The following is a 20558-nucleotide window of genomic DNA, read 5'->3' on the forward strand; positions in this document are numbered from 1 at the left end:
TCCCGCAAAAAAACACATTAAAAAAGCGCATACAAATGCATACAAACGCTGCGTTTTTTTCAAGCATTTTTATGCGCATGCAGGAAAAAAACGCAGCGTTTTTGTGCGTTTGTATGCGTTTTTTGTGCGTTTGCGTTTTTTTACAGATTTTGTAAAAACCCCACAAAAAAGAAAAAACAACCAATCAACAACACACAAGACCAATGGGACTGCATTGTGGGTGTGGTATGTTAATATATAGACCCTGTCTACAGTATTCTTCACATTTGCTTGATTCTTCTCGTGACCATGGATCTGCGCTGGAAGAGTTTTCACTTAAACTTGGATTTGGACATCGCGATGGCTCAGGCGTATGCAGTTGCTTGCCATGAACAAAGGAAGAGAGAGAGGCAGCGAAGACGGCGGCGTATGTGGATACATCCGATTGTTGAACTCCGGGAGAGCCGTGGGGCATACCACACCCTCTACAGCGAGCTCCAGTCAAACCCGGAGAAATTTACAGATTATATCCGGATGTCCCACGAAAGTTTCATGGATTTGCTTGCTCGTGTCCAACAATCCATCCGGAGACAGGACACACAGCTCCGTCGTGCGATTCCTCCTGAGGAACGGCTACTGGTGACATTACGGTATGTTTTAAAAACCAAGGGGTGCGGTCTGAAGTTTTTTTTTTAAATTTAGTATTCAAAACCTTGGGTAATTAGTTTTCGTGAATGTACTAATATTTTATTTTATAGTTTTTTAAAATAATATACATAAATATTAATTTTACTTCTTTGTTTGTTCACAGATTCCTGGCGACTGGAGAAACCCTATCCTCACTACACTTCCAGTACCGTATTGGAATCTCTACCTTGTCTGGAATTGTTGCTGACACCTGCCGGGCTCTCTGGAATGTTCTTTGTCCAGAATTTATGCCCCTGCCCACCGCTGAAAAGTGGATGGAAATTGCTGACAAATTCTGGACAGTATGCAATTTTCCCAACTGTTTGGGAGCTGTTGATGGTAAACACATACGGATCATCAAACCCCAAAGAACGGGATCTGAGTACTATAATTACAAAAAGTACTTTTCAATAGTACTCATGGCGATTGCGGATGCCGGATGTATGTTTGTAGCAGTGGACATTGGAGCATTTGGCCGTGGTAATGACTCACAGGCTTTTAAAAACTCAGACATGGGCCGGAGGTTGTATGGCAACCAATTTAATTTCCCTATGCCACGGCCTCTTCCTCACACCGAAGCTCCGCCACTGCCCTTTGTAATGGTTGGCGATGAGGCTTTTCAAATGTGCGGAAACTTACTGAAACCCTACTCCAGCCGTGACTTGGACCACGCCAAAAAAATATTTAATTACAGGCTGACCAGGGCCAGAAGAACTGTCGAGTGTGTTTTTGGGATTCTTGTCTCCAGATGGCGAATTCTGGGCACGGCCATTAATCTTAAACTTGAAACAGTCGATGAGGTGGTGAAGGCCTGTGTGGTTCTACATAACTTTGTGATGGCTAAAGAGCACCCGACCTTTGAACTGGATGATGATGCTCCTAACCCATTGCCTGAATTCACTCAGCACACTCTCAGGTCATCCGTTGAAGTTGGCCAAATGAGGGACTAATTTGCGGCCTACTTTATTTCTGATGTAGGACGGGTGCACTGGCAAGATGAAATGGTGTAATGTTTTTGTTTGTTTATGGTAATAAAAAACCTTATTTGATACCATTACTGAGTGCACTATATTTTTTAAACTCCAATTAAATAAAAAACTACCCATGTATAACTGAATTTTTTGATGTTCACACACCTGGGCAGGTAAATACACATACGAGTTAAAATGCAGCATTGCTAGTCTGCGTGAAATATATTGGAACGAGCAAAGCTGCAGGCCATGAATCAGGAAACCAAATTTTTTCAAGAGAAAATTGTGCAACTAGTTGAAAAAAAAGTATGTGATTTTCTCAAAACACAACCCTCAAAACCCAACCCCAATGAAAGTCAATGGTGAATACAAGTCAGCATTGAGTGGATGAATGTAATCTGCTCCATTCCAACTTACAAGTTATTACACTAGGCCTTGGAATAACTATACTAGGCCGTGGTATTTCAAATATGAGTATAGTAGGCCTTGGGCCTACTAGTATAGTCATATGTGAAATACCACGGCCTAGTATAGTCATACCAAGGCCTACTCGATTTTTACCAACTAGGATCTTGTTTCACGAAAAACAAACTGTTGAAACTTGACAAGTTTCAACAGTTTGTTTTTCATGAAACCAGATTCTAGTTGGTAAAACTAGAGTTATTACACTAGGCCTTGGAATGACTACAGTAGGCCGTGGTATTTCAAATATGAGTATAGTAGGCCTTGGGGCTAGTAGTATAGTCATATGTGAAATACCACGGCCTAGTATAGTCATACCAAGGCCTACTCGATTTTTACCAACTAGGATCTTGTTTCACGAAAAACAAACTGGTGAAACTTGACAAGTTTCAACAGTTTGTTTTTCATGAAACCAGATTCTAGTTGGTAAAACTAGAGTTATTACACTAGGCCTTGGAATGACTACACTAGGCCGTGGTATTTCAAATATGAGTATAGTAGGCCTTGGGGCTAGTAGTATAGTAATATGTGAAATACCACGGCCTAGTATAGTCATACCAAGGCCTACTGTAATAACTCCATTTTTAACAACTAGCATCTTGTTTCACAAAAAACAAACTGTTGAAACTAGAAAGAAACTTATTTTTTAGACAAGTTTCAACAGTTTGTTTTTCATGAAACCAGATCCAAGTTGGTAAAACTAGAGTTATTACACTAGGCCTTGGTATGACTATACTAGGCCGTGGTATTTCACATATGACTATACTAGGCCTTGGGTTGGTTTTTAACATGTATTTACCCATCAGTGTGTGTGAGCGGCGCAAACAACATTAATGAAACTTTTTAATGGTGAACCACAAATGTAAATTTATTTTTAATCAAAAAAAGTAAACCAAAAAATTATTTTTTACGGCGTTTGGGGGCAGATGGTTTCAATTTGGGGGTGTGCAGGGAATATGCAACACTTGAAGTTGAAGACGGTGTTTGAGGGGAAGGGGCAACAAAACTTGTGGGGGAAGGTAGTCCAGTTAAGGGAATTAAACTAGGAACACTTGGAGGAGAGGAAATCTGTTCAGGTACATTAGTTGTAATGGCATGTCGCCGTAGGCTTGTGTGCCTGGACCGACTTTGGCCCAATGCCCGCCTTGATAGATTTCGCCTTGAACTAGGGGCAAATATTGAGTGTAGGTCCCCCGTCTGCTGGTGTGGCTGCTGCTGCTGCTGAGGTGGCGGCTGCTGCTGAGGTGGCGGCTGCTGCTGAGGTGGCTGCTGCTGCTGGTGTGGCTGCTGCTGCTGAGGTGGCTGCTGCTGCTGGTGTGGCTGCTGCTGCTGAGGTGGCTGCTGCTGCTGAGGTGGCGGCTGCTGCGGTGGTGGCTGCTGCTGCTGCTGTGGTGGCTGCTGCTGAGGTGGTTGCTGCTGCTGCTGAGGTGGCTGCTGCTGCTGAGGTGGCTGCTGCTGCTGCTCTTCGTTGGCAGTGCTCGTCCTTGCAGGAGGACTGGTGGCGGCAGTGATGGTCCAGGTTTTCAGAGTGGTGGTGGCAGGGCTACTACATGTTGTTGTAGCGGCAGGGCTGTTCCATGTTTGCCTAGTGGTGGCTGAGCTCCACGCATGCATGGGAGTGGCGGTGGTGCTCCAGACAGGAGCAGCGCTTGCCATGGTGGTGTCGGTGAAGTGACCAGCTGCACTCAGACTTGTGGTGTAACGGTGGGTGTCCTGGCTTTGAATAGAGGTGTCCGTGCAGTGGTATGCAGCACAAGTCGGTAGTGAGGTGAAGCGAGTCAATGGTGGCACAGGTGGAAATGACACCACTGACTGCTGACCGTACCGATTATGCTGCATAGCCTGCAAGAAAGCATTGTTGCAGGCCTGCAGCACATTCAGCTGTTGCTCAGGACTAAGGTGTTCCGCCATGCCCTTTTCAATCTTACTAAAAAAATGGTGTGCTGGTCTGTTGAGGTCGGCCTCCAGACGGTCAAGGCGCTGTTCTACAGAATTGAAGCGGTGTTCAAAGTGGTTAAAACCACGTTCCATGAGTGCAAAACCGCTTTCAACTCTGTTGGACAGTGACTTGAGGCTGGAATTAAAGGCCTCGCTCAAATGCATAAACTCGGGCAAGACATTCCTGTCCAAGGCCCTCTGCCGCTGGCAGGTAGTGCCCGCATAACCAGTGGCAGAGACCTGGGACAGGGGAACACCTGATGGCCCAGCTTCCTGGTCACCAGCTGTGTGTGTGGCTGACCTGCAAGGTGCTTCCTGGCTGTCGGATGGCTGGGACGGGTCAGAGGACGTCCGAGGAAGGACCGCTCCAGGGCCAGGTTGCAGGGTGCTGCTCCAGGTGCTGTGGAATAAAGGAAAATCATTACTACCATGCCTTTACAAGAAGCATCAGCTGTGGATTAGAAAAACACAGATTAATAAAAATAAAAACCCAAAATTTATAATACTTACGATCTCGTGGCAAGGACCGGTCTTAGGAACTGCAACGCGTGATAGTGACGGTATCTAGTTCTGGTCCTTGACGCAGCTCCACTGCGAACCTGGCCCTCAGCACGAACATCACTGTTGAAGCGGTCCTTGATCGAACGCCAACGTGTTCGTACTTTGTCCACTGTTGTTAAAAAAAAAACAGTGCCGTCAAGGACAACAGTCACTGCGGCACAATATAGCAATACAATACTCAAAGCAGTCACTGTAGACCCCGATGACACTGTTGGGTTTCCTGCTAGAATACACCTAGCACGAAACCCAACAGTGCCGTCAAGGACAACAGTCACTGCGGCACAATGTAGCAATACAATACTCAAAGCAGTCACTGTAGACCCCGATGACACTGTTGGGTTTCCTGCTAGAATACACCTAGCACGAAACCCAACAGTGCCGTCAAGGACAACAGTCACTGCGGCACAATGTAGCAATACAATACTCAAAGCAGTCACTGTAGACCCCGATGACACTGTTGGGTTTCCTGCTAGAATACACCTAGCACGAAACCCAACAGTGCCGTCAAGGACAACAGTCACTGCGGCACAATGTAGCAATACAATACTCAAAGCAGTCACTGTAGACCCCGATGACACTGTTGGGTTTCCTGCTAGAATACACCTAGCACGAAACCCAACAGTGCCGTCAAGGACAACAGTCACTGCGGCACAATGTAGCAATACAATACTCAAAGCAGTCACTGTAGACCCCAATGACACTGTTGGGTTTCCTGCTAGAATACACCTAGCACGAAACCCAACAGTGCCGTCAAGGACAACAGTCACTGCGGCACAATACAGAGCAGGGAAATACTCACTAAACGCCTTTTTGGAGGATGCTGTGGCGCTGTCCCAGCCATCCATCAACGCTGCGGCCACCTCATTCCATAGCCGCTGGGTCACCACAATGTCCTTGTGCAGCCGGTCACGGCTGTCCCACAACGGCGAACGCTCCTGGACCAGGCTGATGAGCTGCTCATTATCCAGGTAGATGTCTTCATCCCGTTGTGGAACCAAGACAAAACACATTCATTAGAATAATCAAATTTAAATTGAATAAAAAGTTACAAAAAAAGAAACATAAAAAAGAGTAAAAATAGAAGATAAAAAATAAAGAACATTACAAATCATTTGATACATACATTCCGTATCACCACCGGGACTTGGCTTCGCTGCTCCTGCTCTTCGCCCTCACTAGTCCCGTCCGCAGAAGATGATGATGATGACGATGTCTTAGAAAAGTAGAAAAAAACGTAAGAGATTTGGAGAAGCAGCAGATATACTTACCAGATGCACGAAAATAATCACCTCACGGTCTGCTTGCGCCAATTCCTGCCGCGATGGGGAATACTCGGATTCTGAAGACATACTGCATGTAAAAATAATAAAAATCATTAGTACATACATAATTTAAAAGGACAGGCATATAATGTAATATACTCACATTCTTCGCTGATCAGATGGGTTCCTTGTTGACTGTCTGCTCTCCAATCTGTCAGTGTAGTAGTGGCAGAGTTTTGGCAGGCACCTCCTTTATATAGACTTTTTTTTTTTACTTTAGAAGATTATAACTAGTACAACAAGTGGACACTACCAAAAAAACGCAGCGCTAAAAAAAGCTTACATGCGCATGCCAGTGCGCACGTATGCGCATCCATAGGCTATAATGGCCATTTTTAGCGCAAAACGTGCGCATACGTGCGCATGCGCTTTTTTGCAGGGCCAAAAAATGCAACATGCTGCGTCTGGAAAATACAAACGCACACCCCAAAAAAACGCAGCGCATGAAAATCGCATACGAGCGCTTACCAGCGCGCAGGTATGCGCACCCATGTTAAATATAGGGGAAAAAACGCATGCGCAGGTATGCGTTTTTTTCCAGCGCAAAAAAACGCAAATGTGAAACCAGCCTTACCCTTTGGTATCCAAGCTTTTGACTTTCAGTTCTTGATCTCGATTGCTTGTTGTCACCACAGTAAGCGCTTGCATCCGGTTTCTGTAGTGTAGCCGTTATCACGTTCGTCTCACACGCGAAAGGTCCCCAGTTCGAAACTGGGCAGAAACACAGCTTTTTCTCTTGGAAAACAATCTTTTTGACTTTCAGTGCTTGTTCTTTATTGCTTGCCATGACCACTGCATCTTTTGTTTGTTTGAATTGGTTGGTTTCTGTAGTGTAGCGGTTATCACGTTTGCTTTACACGCGAAAGGTCCTCAGTTCGAAACTGGGCAGAAACACAGCGTTCCTCTTGTAACTAGTGCTTTTGACAATGAGTGCTTGATCTTTAATGCTTGCCATGACCACAGTAAACGCTCTTGTCAGGTTACTGTAGTGTAGTGATTGTCCTGTTTGCCATCCTCTGAAGTGTAGTGGTTGTCACGTTCACCTCACACGCTAACGGTCCCTAGTTCGAAACTGGATAGAAGCATGACATTAGGCGTTGATATTAAAGCTTTTGACGTTGAGTCTTTGTTCTCGATGGCTCGTCATGACCACAGTCACCTTCCGCAGCCGGATTCTGTAGTGTAGTGGTTATCACGTTCGCCTAACACGCGAAAGGTCCCCAGTTCGAAACTGGGCAGAAACACGCTGTTACCCTTTGCTATCCAAGCTTTTGACTTTCAGTTCTTGATCTCGATTGCTTGTTGTCACCACAGTAAGCGCTTGTATCTGGTTTCTGTAGTGTAGCGGTTATCACGTTCGCCTCACACGCGAAAGGTCCCCAGTTCGAAACTGGGCAGAAACACAGCGTTTTCTCTTTGAAAACGATCTTTTTGACTTTCAGTGCTTGTTGTTTATTGCTTGCCATGACCACAGCATTTTTTGTTTGTTTGAATTTGTTGGTTTCTGTAGTGTAGCTGATATCACGTTCGCTTTACATGCGAAAGGTCCTCAGTTCGAAACTGGGCAGAAACACAGCTTTTTCTCTTGGAAAACGATGTTTTTGACTTTCAGAGCTTGTTCTTTATTGCTTGCCATGACCAGAGCAATTTTTGTTTGTTTGAATCGGTTGGTTTCTGTAGTGTAGCGGTTATCACGTTCGCTTTACACGCGAAAGGTCCGCAGTTCGAAACTGGGCAGAAAAACAGCGGTCCTCTTGCAAACTAGCGCTTTTGACAATGAGTGCTTGATCTTTAATGCTTGCCATGACCACAGTAAACGCTCTTGTCTGGTTACTGTAGTGTAGTGATTGTCCTGTTTGCCATCCTCCTGAAAGTTCCCTGTTTTGATCCCGGGCAGAAACATGTGGCTTTTCTTTATTTTGATCACAAACGTATATTGTTGGCTTAATTAGCCTTAGTTAGCATATTCTATTGCTGGTTTAATGAGCATTACTTTTACCAATGTGATTATTTCTACCCGTTTTTGCTATTGGCAAGCATGTGTGTTTTTGACAGTGTCTAAGTGTTCCTAATTCAAGTAACACCTGATAGGATCAAGGTGCGAAAGCAGGCATCTAGGTGCTTTTTCTTTTTGGCTTTTGGACAAAGGCATGAGAATGTTTTGTGGAGCATGGTTTTGTTTCCCTGTTTGTTCTTTTTCTCCAATAGCCTGACAAATGAAAGGTTCCTGTGTTGCAAACTGCACTTTGTCCTGTCTTCAGACATAGAGGAAGACCTCTTGACTTTGGCTGGCTGTTTTTTTCTTTTTCAAGTTCATTTCAGCATGTTTAAACATCTTTAGCTTTGCATGGAGTTTCTGAAGTGTAGTAGTTGTCACGTTAACCTCACACTCGAACGGTCCACCGTTTGAGACAGGATAGAAGCATGACATTAGGAGTTGATATTAAAGCTTTTGACGTTGAGTCTTTGTTCTCGATGGCTCGTCATGACCACAGTAACCTTTGGCAGACGGTTTCTGTAGTGTAGTGCTTATCACGTTCGCCTAACACGCGAAAGGTCCCCAGTTCGAAACTGGGCAGAAACACGCTGTTACCCTTTGGTATCCAACCTTTTGACTTTCAGTTCTTGATCTCGATTGCTTGTTGTCACCACAGTAAACGCTTGCATACGGTTTCTGTAGTGTAGCGGTTATCACGTTCGCCTAACACGCGAAAGGTCCCCAGTTCGAAACTGGGCAGAAACACGCTGTTACCATTTGGTATCCGAGCTTCTGACTTTCAGTTCTTGATCTCGATTGCTTGTTGTCACCACAGTAAACGCTTGCATCCGGTTTCTGTAGTGTAGCGGTTATCACGTTCGCCTCACACGCGAAAGGTCCCCAGTTCGAAACTGGGCAGAAACACAGCTTTTTCTCTTTGAAAACAATCTTTTTGACTTTCAGTGCTTGTTCTTTATTGCTTGCCATGACCACAGCATTTTTTGTTTGTTTGAATCTGGTGGTTTCTGTAGTGTAGTGGTTATCACGTTCGCTTTACACGCGAAAAGTCCTCAGTTCGAAACTGGGCAGAAACACAGCGTTCCTTTTGCAAACTAGCGCTTTTGACAATGAGTGCTTGATCTTTAATTCTTGCCATGACCACAGTAAACGCTCTTGTCTGGTTACTGTAGTGTAGTGATTGTCCTGTTTGCCATCCTCCTGAAAGTTCCCAGTTTTGATCCCGGGCAGAAACATGTGGCTTTTCTTTATTTTGATCACAAACGTATATTGTTGGCTTAATTAGCCTTAGTTAGCATATTCTATTGCTGGTTTAATGAGCATTACTTTTACCAATGTGATTATTTCTACCCATTTTTGCTTTTGGCAAGCATGTGTGTTTTTGACAGTGTCTAAGTGTTCCTAATTCAAGTAACACCTGATAGGATCAAGGTGCGAAAGCAGGCATCTAGGTGCTTTTTCTTTTTGGCTTTTGGACAAAGGCATGAGAATGTTTTGTGGAGCATGGTTTTGTTTCCCTGTTTGTTCTTTTTCTCCAATAGCCTGACAAATGAAAGGTTCCTGTGTTGCAAAATGCACTTTGTCCTGTCTTCAGACATAGAGGAAGACCTCTTGACTTTGGCTGGCTGTTTTTTTCTTTTTCAAGTTCATTTCAGCATGTTTAAACATCTTTAGCTTTGCATGGAGTTTCTGAAGTGTAGTTGTTGTCACGTTCACCTCACACGCGAACGGTCCCCAGTTCGAAACTGGATAGAAGCATGACATTAGGCGTTGATATTAAAGCTTTTGACGTTGAGTCTTTGTTCTCGATGGCTCGTCATGACCACAGTAACCTTCCGCAGCCGGTTTCTGTAGTGTAGTGGTTATCACGTTCGCCTAACACGCGAAAGGTCCCCAGTTCGAAACTGGGCAGAAACACGCTGTTACTCTTTGGTATCCAAGCTTTTGACTTTCAGTTCTTGATCTCGATTGCTTGTTGTCACCACAGTAAGCCCTTGCATCCGGTTTCTGTAGTGTAGCCGTTATCACTAGAGTTGAGCGAAACGGGTCGAAAAAATTCAAAAGTCGCCGACTTTTGGCAAAGTCGGGTTTCATGAAACGAAACCCGACCCTAGGATGAGGTCGGCCGCGAGCTCGGCGACTTACGCGCCAAAGTCGCGTTTCAAAAGTTTGTTTTGCGCTCTTTTTCAGCCAATCAGGATCCACGGACACTGTGGGCAACGTGATGACCTAGGCACGGGTCACCACCATCTTTCAGAAGGGCATGCAAGTGATTGGCTTGCTTTGGTGGGCGTCACAGGGGGTATAAAAGGGCGTGCACGCCGACCGCCATCTTACTTCTGCCGATCTTAGTATATGGAGAGGTTGCTGCTGATTCTGTAGGGAGCGCGTTAGGCAGGGAAGAAGACAAAAAAACTGCTTCTGCTGCTAGCGATTTGGCCTGCACAACACACAAGTCACTGTGTGTGCAGTGCAAGGGGAGGCTATATTGTGGTGCATCAGTGGTGTTGGTTGTTGGGCTGCCTTTTAAGGCTTCCTGACACGCTGACATTGCTGTTTACCCACTGCTCCGCAAACTGCTTTTTTAAAAGCAATCCAATCTCCCTTATCCTCTAGTCACTTTTGTCACAGCTGTGCCATCGAGCGTGTCACATAGCGCTCAGATATCAGTGGGCCTCACACAATCCACAAGTGTCCAGTGTCCAAAAGTGTACGCAGAGATTCAAAATCTCCATTATCCTCTCGTCACTTTGGTCACAGGCAGCTGTGCCATCGAGCGTGTCACATAGCGCTCAGATATCAGTGGGCCGCACACAATCCACAAGTGTCCAGTGTCCAAAAGTGTACGCAGAGATTCAAAATCTCCATTATCCTCTCGTCACTTTGGTAACAGGCAGCTGTGCCATCGAGCGTGTCACATAGCGCTCAGATATCAGTGGGCCTAACACAATCCACAAGTGTCCAGTGTCCAAAAGTGTACGCAGAGATTCAAAATCTCCATTATCCTCTCGTCACTTTGGTCACAGGCAGCTGTGCCATCGAGCGTGTCACATAGCGCTCAGATATCAGTGGGCCTCACACAATCCACAAGTGTCCAGTGTCCAAAAGTGTACGCAGAGATTCAAAATCTCCATTATCCTCTCGTCACTTTGGTCACAGGCAGCTGTGCCATCGAGCGTGTCACATAGCGCTCAGATATCAGTGGGCCTCACACAATCCACAAGTGTCCACTGTCCACAAGTGTACGCAGAGATTCAAAATCTCCATTATCCTCTCGTCACTTTGGTCACAGGCAGCTGTGCCATCGAGCGTGTCACATAGCGCTCAGATATCAGTGGGCCGCACACAATCCACAAGTGTCCAGTGTCCAAAAATGTACGCAGAGATTCAAAATCTCCATTATCCTCTCGTCACTTTGGTCACAGGCAGCTGTGCCATCGAGCGTGTCACGTAGCGCTCAGAAATCAGTGGGCCTAACACAATCCACAAGTGTCCAGTGTCCAAAAGTGTACGCAGAGATTAAAAATCTCCATTATCCTCTCGTCACTTTGGTCACATGCAGCTGTGCCATCGAGCGTGTCACATAGCGCTCAGATATCAGTGGGCCTCACACAATCCACAAGTGTCCAGTGTCCAAAAGTGTACGCAGAGATTCAAAATCTCCATTATCCTCTCGTCACTTTGGTCACAGGCAGCTGTGCCATCGAGCGTGTCACATAGCGCTCAGATAACAGTGGGCCTAACACAATCCACAAGTGTCCAGTGTCCAAAAGTGTACGCAGAGATTCAAAATCTCCATTATCCTCTCGTCACTTTGGTCACAGGCAGCTGTGCCATCGAGCGTGTCACATAGCGCTCAGATATCAGTGGGCCTCACACAATCCACAAGTGTCCAGTGTCCAAAAGGGTACGCAGAGATTCAAAATCTCAATTATCCTCTCGTCACTTTGGTCACAGGCAGCTGTGCCATCGAGCGTGTCACATAGCGCTCAGATATCAGTGGGCCTCACACAATCCACAAGTGTCCAGTGTCCAAAAGTGTACGCAGAGATTCAAAATCTCCATTATCCTCTCGTCACTTTGGTCACAGGCAGCTGTGCCATCGAGCGTGTCACATAGCGCTCAGATATCAGTGGGCCTCACACAATCCACAAGTGTCCAGTGTCCAAAAGTGTACGCAGAGATTCAAAATCTCCATTATCCTCTCGTCACTTTGGTCACAGGCAGCTGTGCCATCGAGCGTGTCACATAGCGCTCAGATATCAGTGGGCCTCACACAATCCACAAGTGTCCAGTGTCCAAAAGTGTACGCAGAGATTCAAAATCTCCATTATCCTCTCGTCACTTTGGTCACAGGCAGCTGTGCCATCGAGCGTGTCACATAGCGCTCAGATATCAGTGGGCCTCACACAATCCACAAGTGTCCAGTGTCCAAAAGTGTACGCAGAGATTCAAAATCTCCATTATCCTCTTGTCACTTTGGTCACAGGCAGCTGTGCCATCGAGCGTGTCACGTAGCGCTCAGATTTCAGTGGGCCTCACACAATCCACAAGTGTCCAGTGTCCAAAAGTGTACGCAGAGATTCAAAATCTCCATTATCCTCTCGTCACTTTGGTCACAGGCAGCTGTGCCATCGAGCGTGTCACATAGCGCTCAGATATCAGTGGGCCTCACACAATCCACAAGTGTCCAGTGTCCAAAAGTGTACGCAGAGATTCAAAATCTCCATTATCCTCTCGTCACTTTGGTCACAGGCAGCTGTGCCATCGAGCGTGTCACATATCGCTCAGATATCAGTGGGCCTCACACAATCCACAAGTGTCCAGTGTCCAAAAGTGTACGTAGAGATTCAAAATCTCCATAATCCTCTCGTCACTTTGGTCACAGGCAGCTGTGCCATCGAGCATGTCACATAGCGCTCAGATAACAGTGGGCCTAACACAATCCACAAGTGTCCAGTGTCCAAAAGTGTACGCAGAGATTCAAAATCTCCATTATCCTCTCGTCACTTTGGTCACAGGCAGCTGTGCCATCGAGCGTGTCACATAGCGCTCAGATATCAGTGGGCCTCACACAATCCACAAGTGTCCAGTGTCCAAAAGTGTACGCAGAGATTCAAAATCTCCATTATCCTCTCGTCACTTTGGTCACAGGCAGCTGTGCCATCGAGCGTGTCACGTAGCGCTCAGATATCAGTGGGCCTAACACAATCCACAAGTGTCCAGTGTCCAAAAGTGTACGCAGAGATTCAAAATCTCCATTATCCTCTCGTCACTTTGGTCACAGGCAGCTGTGCCATCGAGCGTGTCACATAGCGCTCAGATATCAGTGGGCCGCACACAATCCACAAGTGTCCAGTGTCTAAAAGTGTACGCAGAGATTCAAAATCTCCATTATCCTCTCGTCACTTTGGTCACAGGCAGCTGTGCCATCGAGCGTGTCACATAGCGCTCAGATATCAGTGGGCCGCAAACAATCCACAAGTGTCCAGTGTCCAAAAGTGTACGCAGAGATTCAAAATCTCCATTATCCTCTCGTCACTTTGGTCACAGGCAGCTGTGCCATCGAGCGTGTCACATAGTGCTCAGATAACAGTGGGCCTAACACAATCCACAAGTGTCCAGTGTCCAAAAGTGTACGCAGAGATTCAAAATCTCCATTATCCTCTAGTCACCTTGGTCACAGGCAGCTGTGCCATCGAGCGTGTCACATAGCGCTCAGATATCAGTGGGCCTAACACAATCCACAAGTGTCCAGTGTCCAAAAGTGTACGCAGAGATTCAAAATCTCCATTATCCTCTCGTCACTTTGGTCACAGCTGTGCCATCGAGCCTGTGACATAGTGCTCAGATATCAGTGGGCCGCACACAATCCACAAGTGTCCTCTGTCCACAAGTGTGTGCAGAAATTCTAAATCTCCCCTGTCCTATAGACACCTTGTACCTTGTTTTACATTACTATATAGTTTGTTGGACTTTGTCTACATTTCTACCAAAAATGAGGAAGGCTGGTGGAAGAGGCCGTGGAATTGGGCGGGGGTTGGCAGCTGGTAATGATGGTGTTGGTGATGGATCTGATGGTAGTGGCAAGAGCAAAATAGGACCAAATGCAGGAGGTGCTGACCCTGCGTCATCGTCTGGCTACATAAGGCCTCGAACGCTTAGTTTTCTAGGAGTTGGCATACCGCTTTTAAAGGCAGAGCATCAGGAAAAAGTTTTGTCTTACATTGCTGACTCAGCCTCCAGCTCTATCGCCTCCTCTTCTTCAGTTGTAAAAAGTAAAAGCACTGAGTCGTCATTGGAGGCTCATGTTCATGAACCACACCTTTCCTTGTGTCCTTCACCCCAACCAAGATTGAAGGATGACGCAGGCCATACTACTGATTACTCCATGGAGCTGTTTTCACATACCATGCCTGGATTATCAAGTCAAATGGTGAATTACCCAGGCCAAGATGAATCTGACATGGAGTGCACTGATGCACAGCCGCTGATGGATAAATCTGCTGGTACATTCACTCAGAGCACTACATTGTCCTCGCAGTGTACAGAGCCAGATTTTGACCCTGATGAGACTCAGGTGCCCCTTCCCGCACACTATACCACCATACACGGTGACACAGAGAAAGGTGCACATGACATAGAAGAGGAGGTGATGGATGACCCAGTTGTTGACCCAGATTGGCATCCATTGGGGGAAGAGGGTGCTGCTTCCAATAGCTCAGATGAGGAGCATCCACAGCAGACATCGACATCGCAACAGCTGTTATCTGGCATGCCCGGAGCACTCCAAAGACAGGTTCCAAACATCAAAAGAGTTGCTGGACAGCTTGTCCAGAGGGTCAAAAGATCACAGCGTGCTAGGCCGCAAAATGTCTGCCAAAGTAGGAAGAGTGCAGTGTGGCACTTTTTTGAACAAAATCCTCATGATCAGGCCAAGGTTATCTGTAAGAAGTGTGCAAAGAACTTTAGCCGAGGGAAAAATCTGAAAAATTTGAATACCAGTTGCATGCTTAGACATTTAACCAGCATGCACTTGCAAGCGTGGACACAACACCAAACCTCAAGTGCCACATGTGCAACTGATCACAACGAAGGTAGTCAGCAACGCTACATTGTTTCCCCCACTGTAAGCCCACCGGTTAGCACAGCAGCAAATGTTGAGGTGTCGTTGCAAGGCCACAGCAGTCAGGGAATCCCACTGTTATATCAACGAAAGACTGATTCTAGGCCATCAGAAAGAACACCAACTCCATCACCATCATCAACCCTCTCTCAGTCCGCCCTGTCCACCGCTACTTCCACCATATGCAGCTCTCAAGTCCAGCTCACCCTCCCAGACACTATGAGTAGGTCAAGAAAGTACTCAGTCTCTCATCCGCGTACACTGGGTTTGAACGCCCACATTGCCAAACTAATCTCGTTTGAGATGATGCCCTTTCGGTTGGTGGAAAGCACAGCTTTCCGCGAACTCATGGCCTATGCAGTACCACGCTATGACCTACCCAGTCGCCACTTCTTCTCTCGCAAAGCCATCCCAGCCCTCCACCATCATGTGAAAGACCGCATTGTCCATGCACTCAAGCAGTCAGTGAGCGGAAAGGTGCACCTCACAACTGATGCATGGTCCAGTCGGCATGGCCAGGGCCGTTACGTGTCCATCACTGTGCACTGGGTTAATGTGGTGGATGCAGGGTCCACAGGGGACAGCGGTGGTGGTACAGTGCTGCCTAGCCCACGGTATAGGAAACAGTTGGCTGTAGGCGTTCGACCCTCCTCCTCCTCCTCCTCCAGAAGCGAAAGCTCGTCCACAGAGCGCAGTCGTACGAGCACTCCATCTGCAGCTGCCACTGTTGCACACGATGTGTCCCCCTATCGAGCAGCTAGTGGAAAGCGTCAGCAGGCTGTGTTGCAGATGATGTGTTTGGGCGACAGACACACCGCCGAGGTGCTGGCCGAGTACTTGAAGCGACAAACTGAGTCATGGCTGGGCAGTGTACATCTTGAGGCAGGCAAGGTAGTTATTGATAACGGCCGTAATTTTGTGGCAGCCATAGCCCTTTCAAAACTCAGCCACATACCTTGCTTGGCTCACACCTTGAACCTGGTGGTGCAGTGCTTCCTCAAAAATTATCCGGAGTTAACAGCCCTGCTCCAGAAGGTGCGAAGACTGTGCGCGCACATCCGCCGGTCGCCTGTACACTCCGTTCGTATGCAGAAGCTGCAGCGATTGCTCCACCTTCCCAACCACCGCCTCATTATCGACATTGCAACAAGGTGGAACTCCACCCTGCACATGGTGGAGCGGCTGTGCGAGCAGAGGCAGGCCATAATGCATTTGTGGGAGGATACACGGCCAGGCACTTTGAGAGCAGACATGGAGTTGACAGGCGTGCAGTGGTCGAAGCTGAAAGACCTTTGTAAAGTCCTTCAGTGTTTTGAGGAATGCACATGGCTGGTAAGCGCAGACGACGCCATCCTAAGCATGAGCATCCCACTTATGCGTCTGCTCATGCAAACTTTGATGCACCTTAAGGAGCAGGCATCTACAGCCAATGTTGATGAGGAGGAAGAGGAGGAGGGAATCCTTGATGACATTCAGCCATTGTCTGCTCAGGGACATCTCCTGGACGAGGTGGAGGAAGAAGAGGAGGAGGAGGAGGAGGATGATGGGGATGATTACTTAGGGGAGGAGGATGCATCTCGTGGGGCAAGTGAAAATGTTGGCGTGGCAAGGTCTGGTACAGGGTTTGTGCGTGACTGGAGGGATGTGGATTTGCCAGAAAGTGCTCCTCCACCCAGCACTCGCAGTGCATCATTGACACCGGGAACATTGGCCCACATGTCAGATTATGCCTTGCGGATCCTAAAAAGGGACCCCCCGCATTGCCAAAATGATGAACGATGACGACTACTGGTTGGCCAGCATCCTGGATCCACGCTATAAAGGCAAATTACAAAACATCATGCCACAGGAGAACCTTGACCTAATATTGGCTAATAAACAAGCAACTCTGGTAAATCGGTTGCTTGAGGCATTCCCAGCACACAGCAGCGGTGATGGTTCTCACACGAGCCGTACGGGCCGGGGGCAGCTTGGCAGAGGTGTTCGTGGTGCACACAGCAAAAGTTGCGTTGGAGACAGGGGTTTCATGACAATGTTGTGGACTGATTTTTCAAATACCGTTCACACAACTGGTAATACTGCATCGATGGAAAGTGACAGGAGACAGCAGTTGTCAACTATGGTTACAAACTACTTTTCCTCCCATATCGATGTTCTCCCACACAGGTCATTCCCCTTTGACTATTGGGCCGCTAAACTGGACACCTGGCCTGAATTGGCCCAATATGCCTTACAGGAGCTTGCTTGCCCAGCTGCAAGTGTGCTATCGGAAAGAGTCTTCAGTGCAGCTGGATCAATCCTGACAGAAAAAAGGACCCGTCTGTCAACCCAAAATGTGGATGATCTAACCTTCATTAAAATGAACCACGCATGGGTTTCCAAGGATTTTGTCCCACCTTCCCCTGATGACACATAGGGTGACAGAAAAATGGCTTGCTTTGGTCCACCTCTTCCTGGTACTTCACCTATTTCGCCTTTTGCATCAGCTGAATGTCCAACATCAACATATGCCACTTTCTAAAACTCCCTAACTGTGCTGCCTCCCCCCCATGGCCGGGGTAACCACCTAGCGCACGACACCGTGCGAGTGCCGTTGCCCTGGACAGGTGGGTAGGCCGACTCTTGGGCGCGGGCACTGGCACAGGGTCCCTCATAGTGCAATCAAGTGTCTCTGACGGTGGTGGTGCACACCCACCGTCAGACACACGGCTGTACTATGGGGGCCCAGTGCCAGTACCGACGCCCAAGAGTGGGCCACCCTTGCTTGGGCAGGGCCCCAGCATTTGCAATCTTTACCTCTCCCTGCTCCTCCGCTGTGTAATATGGGCCGTCAAATCCATACTGAGCCTGCCTCCTGAGACATATATTTTGAATGTGTACGCTATCCATACATGTTATCCAGGGATACGGTACCCTTTCTAACCTTTGTGCAATGATGTGCAATCCATACTGGGCCTAACACCGTCTGAGCCTGCCTCATGCTGTATAGACATATATTTTGAATGTGTACGCTATCCATACATGTTATCCGGGGATACGGTACCCTTTCTAACCTTTGTGCAATGACGTGCAATCCATACTGGGCCTAACACCGCCTGAGCCTGCCTCATGCTGTATAGACATATATTTTGAATGTGTACGCTATCCATACATGTTATCCGGGGATACGGTACCCTTTCAAACCTTTGTGCAATGACGTGCAATCCATACTGGGCCTAACACCGTCTGAGCCTGCCTCATGCTGTATAGACATATATTTTGAATGTGTACGCTATCCATACATGTTATCCAGGGATACGGTACCCTTTCTAACCTTTGTGCAATCACGTGCAATCCATACTGGGCCTAACACCGTCTGAGCCTGCCTCATGCTGTATAGACATATATTTTGAATGTGTACGCTATCCATACATGTTATCCGGGAATACGGTACTCTTTCTAACCTTTGTGCAATGACGTGCAATCCATACTGGGCCTAACACCGTCTGAGCCTGCCTCATGCTGTATAGACATATATTTTGAATGTGTACGCTATCCATACATGTTATCCGGGGATACGGTACCCTTTCTAACCTTTGTGCAATCACGTGCAATCCATACTGGGCCTAACACCGTCTGAGCCTGCCTCATGCTGTATAGACATATATTTTGAATGTGTACGCTATCCATACATGTTATCCGGGGATACGGTACCCTTTCTAACCTTTGTGCAATCACGTGCAATCCATACTGGGCCTAACACCGTCTGAGCCTGCCTCATGCTGTATAGACATATATTTTGAATGTGTACGCTATCCATACATGTTATCCAGGGATACGGTACCCTTTCTAACCTTTGTGCAATGACGTGCAATCCATACTGGGCCTAACACCGTCTGAGCCTGCCTCATGCTGTATAGACATATATTTTGAATGTGTACGCTATCCATACATGTTATCCAAGGATACGGTACCCTTTCTAACCTTTGTGCAATGACGTGCAATCCATACTGGGCCTAACACCGTCTGAGCCTGCCTCATGCTGTATAGACATATATTTTGAATGTGTACGCTATCCATACATGTTATCCAGGGATACGGTACCCTTTCTAACCTTTGTGCAATCACGTGCAATCCATACTGGGCGTGAGAACGGCTGGCGAGCTTTTAAGCAAGCTACAGCACCTGTCCAGACAAGTACAGGGATTCACTAGCGAGGAGACTTATTTGATTGTTTTCAATGTTGGGACAGCAATTTTTGGGGAGCACTATACTCTGGAGAATGATAGATGGGGCCCACCATACACTGGAACATTCCAAAGGTGGACATCAGACACTGGAGCAGCATTTACAGGGCCCATTATACACTAGAGCATTAGAAATGGGGCCCATTATGTTTGGAGCATTATTTGGGCCCATAAGACAGTGGAGCTTCATCCATGAGGACCAACATATACTGTAGCATTATGTGGAGCTCATCATATACTGTTTCAAACATTATATGGGACCAATGATTCTGTATGGAGAAATAGATGGGCCTCGTCATGAGATGTAAAAAGTGAGGTATTTTTCATTGTACTATACCGCTATTTATCTGCCGTATCGGCGCATGATGAGTTGTGGTATGTGTTAAATGGGCGCTCTTTCGCCCAGGGCACATGAAAACCTGCAACCAGCCCTCCCCCCCACAACTTTAGCCAAATAACACCCATTTTTATGTGCGTAACTTATATTATGAAGTTAATTAAGGTTGACAAGCTTAAGTAAGAAGAATTGATGCTTTTGGCATTCAAATGGGCACTGTTGGTGTGTTTCCTGTCCTCCTCTCACTGCCGACTTTTATTCCCCATTGACTTACATTGGGTTTCGTGTTTGGGGACGACCCCGACTTTTCCCTATAATCGGACGATCTTGCTCGACCCGACTTTTGGAAAAGTCGGGTTTCACGAAACGAAACGCGACCCTAAAAAACCAAAAGTCGCTCAACTCTAGTCCTCAGTTCGAAACTGGGCAGAAACACAGCGTTTCTCTTGCAAACTAGCGCTTTTGACAATGAGTGCTTGATCTTTAATGCTTGCCATGACCACAGTAAACGCTCTTGTCTGTTTACTGTAGTGATTGTCCTGTTTGCCATCCTCCTGAAAGTTCCCTGTTTTGATCCCGGGCAGAAACATGTGGCTTTTCTTTATTTTGATCACAAACGTATATTGTTGGCTTAATTACCATTAGTTAGCATATTCTATTGCTGGTTTAATGAGCATTACTTTTACCAATGTGATTATTTCTACCCGTTTTTGCTTTTGGCGAGCATTTGTGTTTTTGACAGTGTCTAAGTGTTCCTAATTCAAGTAACACCTGATAGGATCAAGGTGCGAAAGCAGGCATCTAGGTGCTTTTTCTTTTTGGCTTTTGGACAAAGGCATGAGAATGTTTTGTGGAGCATGGTTTTGTTTCCCTGTTTGTTCTTTTTCTCCAATAGCCTGACAAATGAAAGGTTCCTGTGTTGCAAAATGCACTTTGTCCTGTCTTCAGACATA

General features: G+C 46.7%; 8 non-coding genes across 8 annotated transcripts; all 8 read left to right on the top strand.

Annotated features, from left to right (window-relative positions):
• Positions 1–6741: 6741 nt before the first annotated feature.
• Positions 6742–6814, top strand: TRNAV-UAC (transfer RNA valine (anticodon UAC)). The gene has a single exon. It is a non-coding gene; the product is annotated as a tRNA-Val (tRNA).
• Positions 6815–7091: 277 nt separating this feature from the next.
• Positions 7092–7164, top strand: TRNAV-AAC (transfer RNA valine (anticodon AAC)). The gene has a single exon. It is a non-coding gene; the product is annotated as a tRNA-Val (tRNA).
• Positions 7165–7250: 86 nt separating this feature from the next.
• TRNAV-CAC (transfer RNA valine (anticodon CAC)) lies at positions 7251–7323 on the top strand. Its single transcript has one exon. It is a non-coding gene; the product is annotated as a tRNA-Val (tRNA).
• A 97-nt stretch (positions 7324–7420) lies between these two features.
• TRNAV-UAC (transfer RNA valine (anticodon UAC)) lies at positions 7421–7493 on the top strand. The gene has a single exon. It is a non-coding gene; the product is annotated as a tRNA-Val (tRNA).
• Positions 7494–8590: 1097 nt separating this feature from the next.
• On the top strand, positions 8591–8663 carry TRNAV-AAC (transfer RNA valine (anticodon AAC)). The gene has a single exon. It is a non-coding gene; the product is annotated as a tRNA-Val (tRNA).
• Positions 8664–8749: 86 nt separating this feature from the next.
• TRNAV-CAC (transfer RNA valine (anticodon CAC)) lies at positions 8750–8822 on the top strand. Its single transcript has one exon. It is a non-coding gene; the product is annotated as a tRNA-Val (tRNA).
• Positions 8823–8919: 97 nt separating this feature from the next.
• TRNAV-UAC (transfer RNA valine (anticodon UAC)) lies at positions 8920–8992 on the top strand. The gene has a single exon. It is a non-coding gene; the product is annotated as a tRNA-Val (tRNA).
• A 768-nt stretch (positions 8993–9760) lies between these two features.
• Positions 9761–9833, top strand: TRNAV-AAC (transfer RNA valine (anticodon AAC)). The gene has a single exon. It is a non-coding gene; the product is annotated as a tRNA-Val (tRNA).
• Positions 9834–20558: the final 10725 nt, after the last annotated feature.

This window comes from Dendrobates tinctorius, unplaced genomic scaffold (genome assembly GCF_039654945.1).
Source record: "Dendrobates tinctorius isolate UK_male_01 unplaced genomic scaffold, ASM3965494v1 ptg000332l, whole genome shotgun sequence".
Lineage (NCBI taxonomy): Eukaryota > Metazoa > Chordata > Amphibia > Anura > Dendrobatidae > Dendrobates > Dendrobates tinctorius.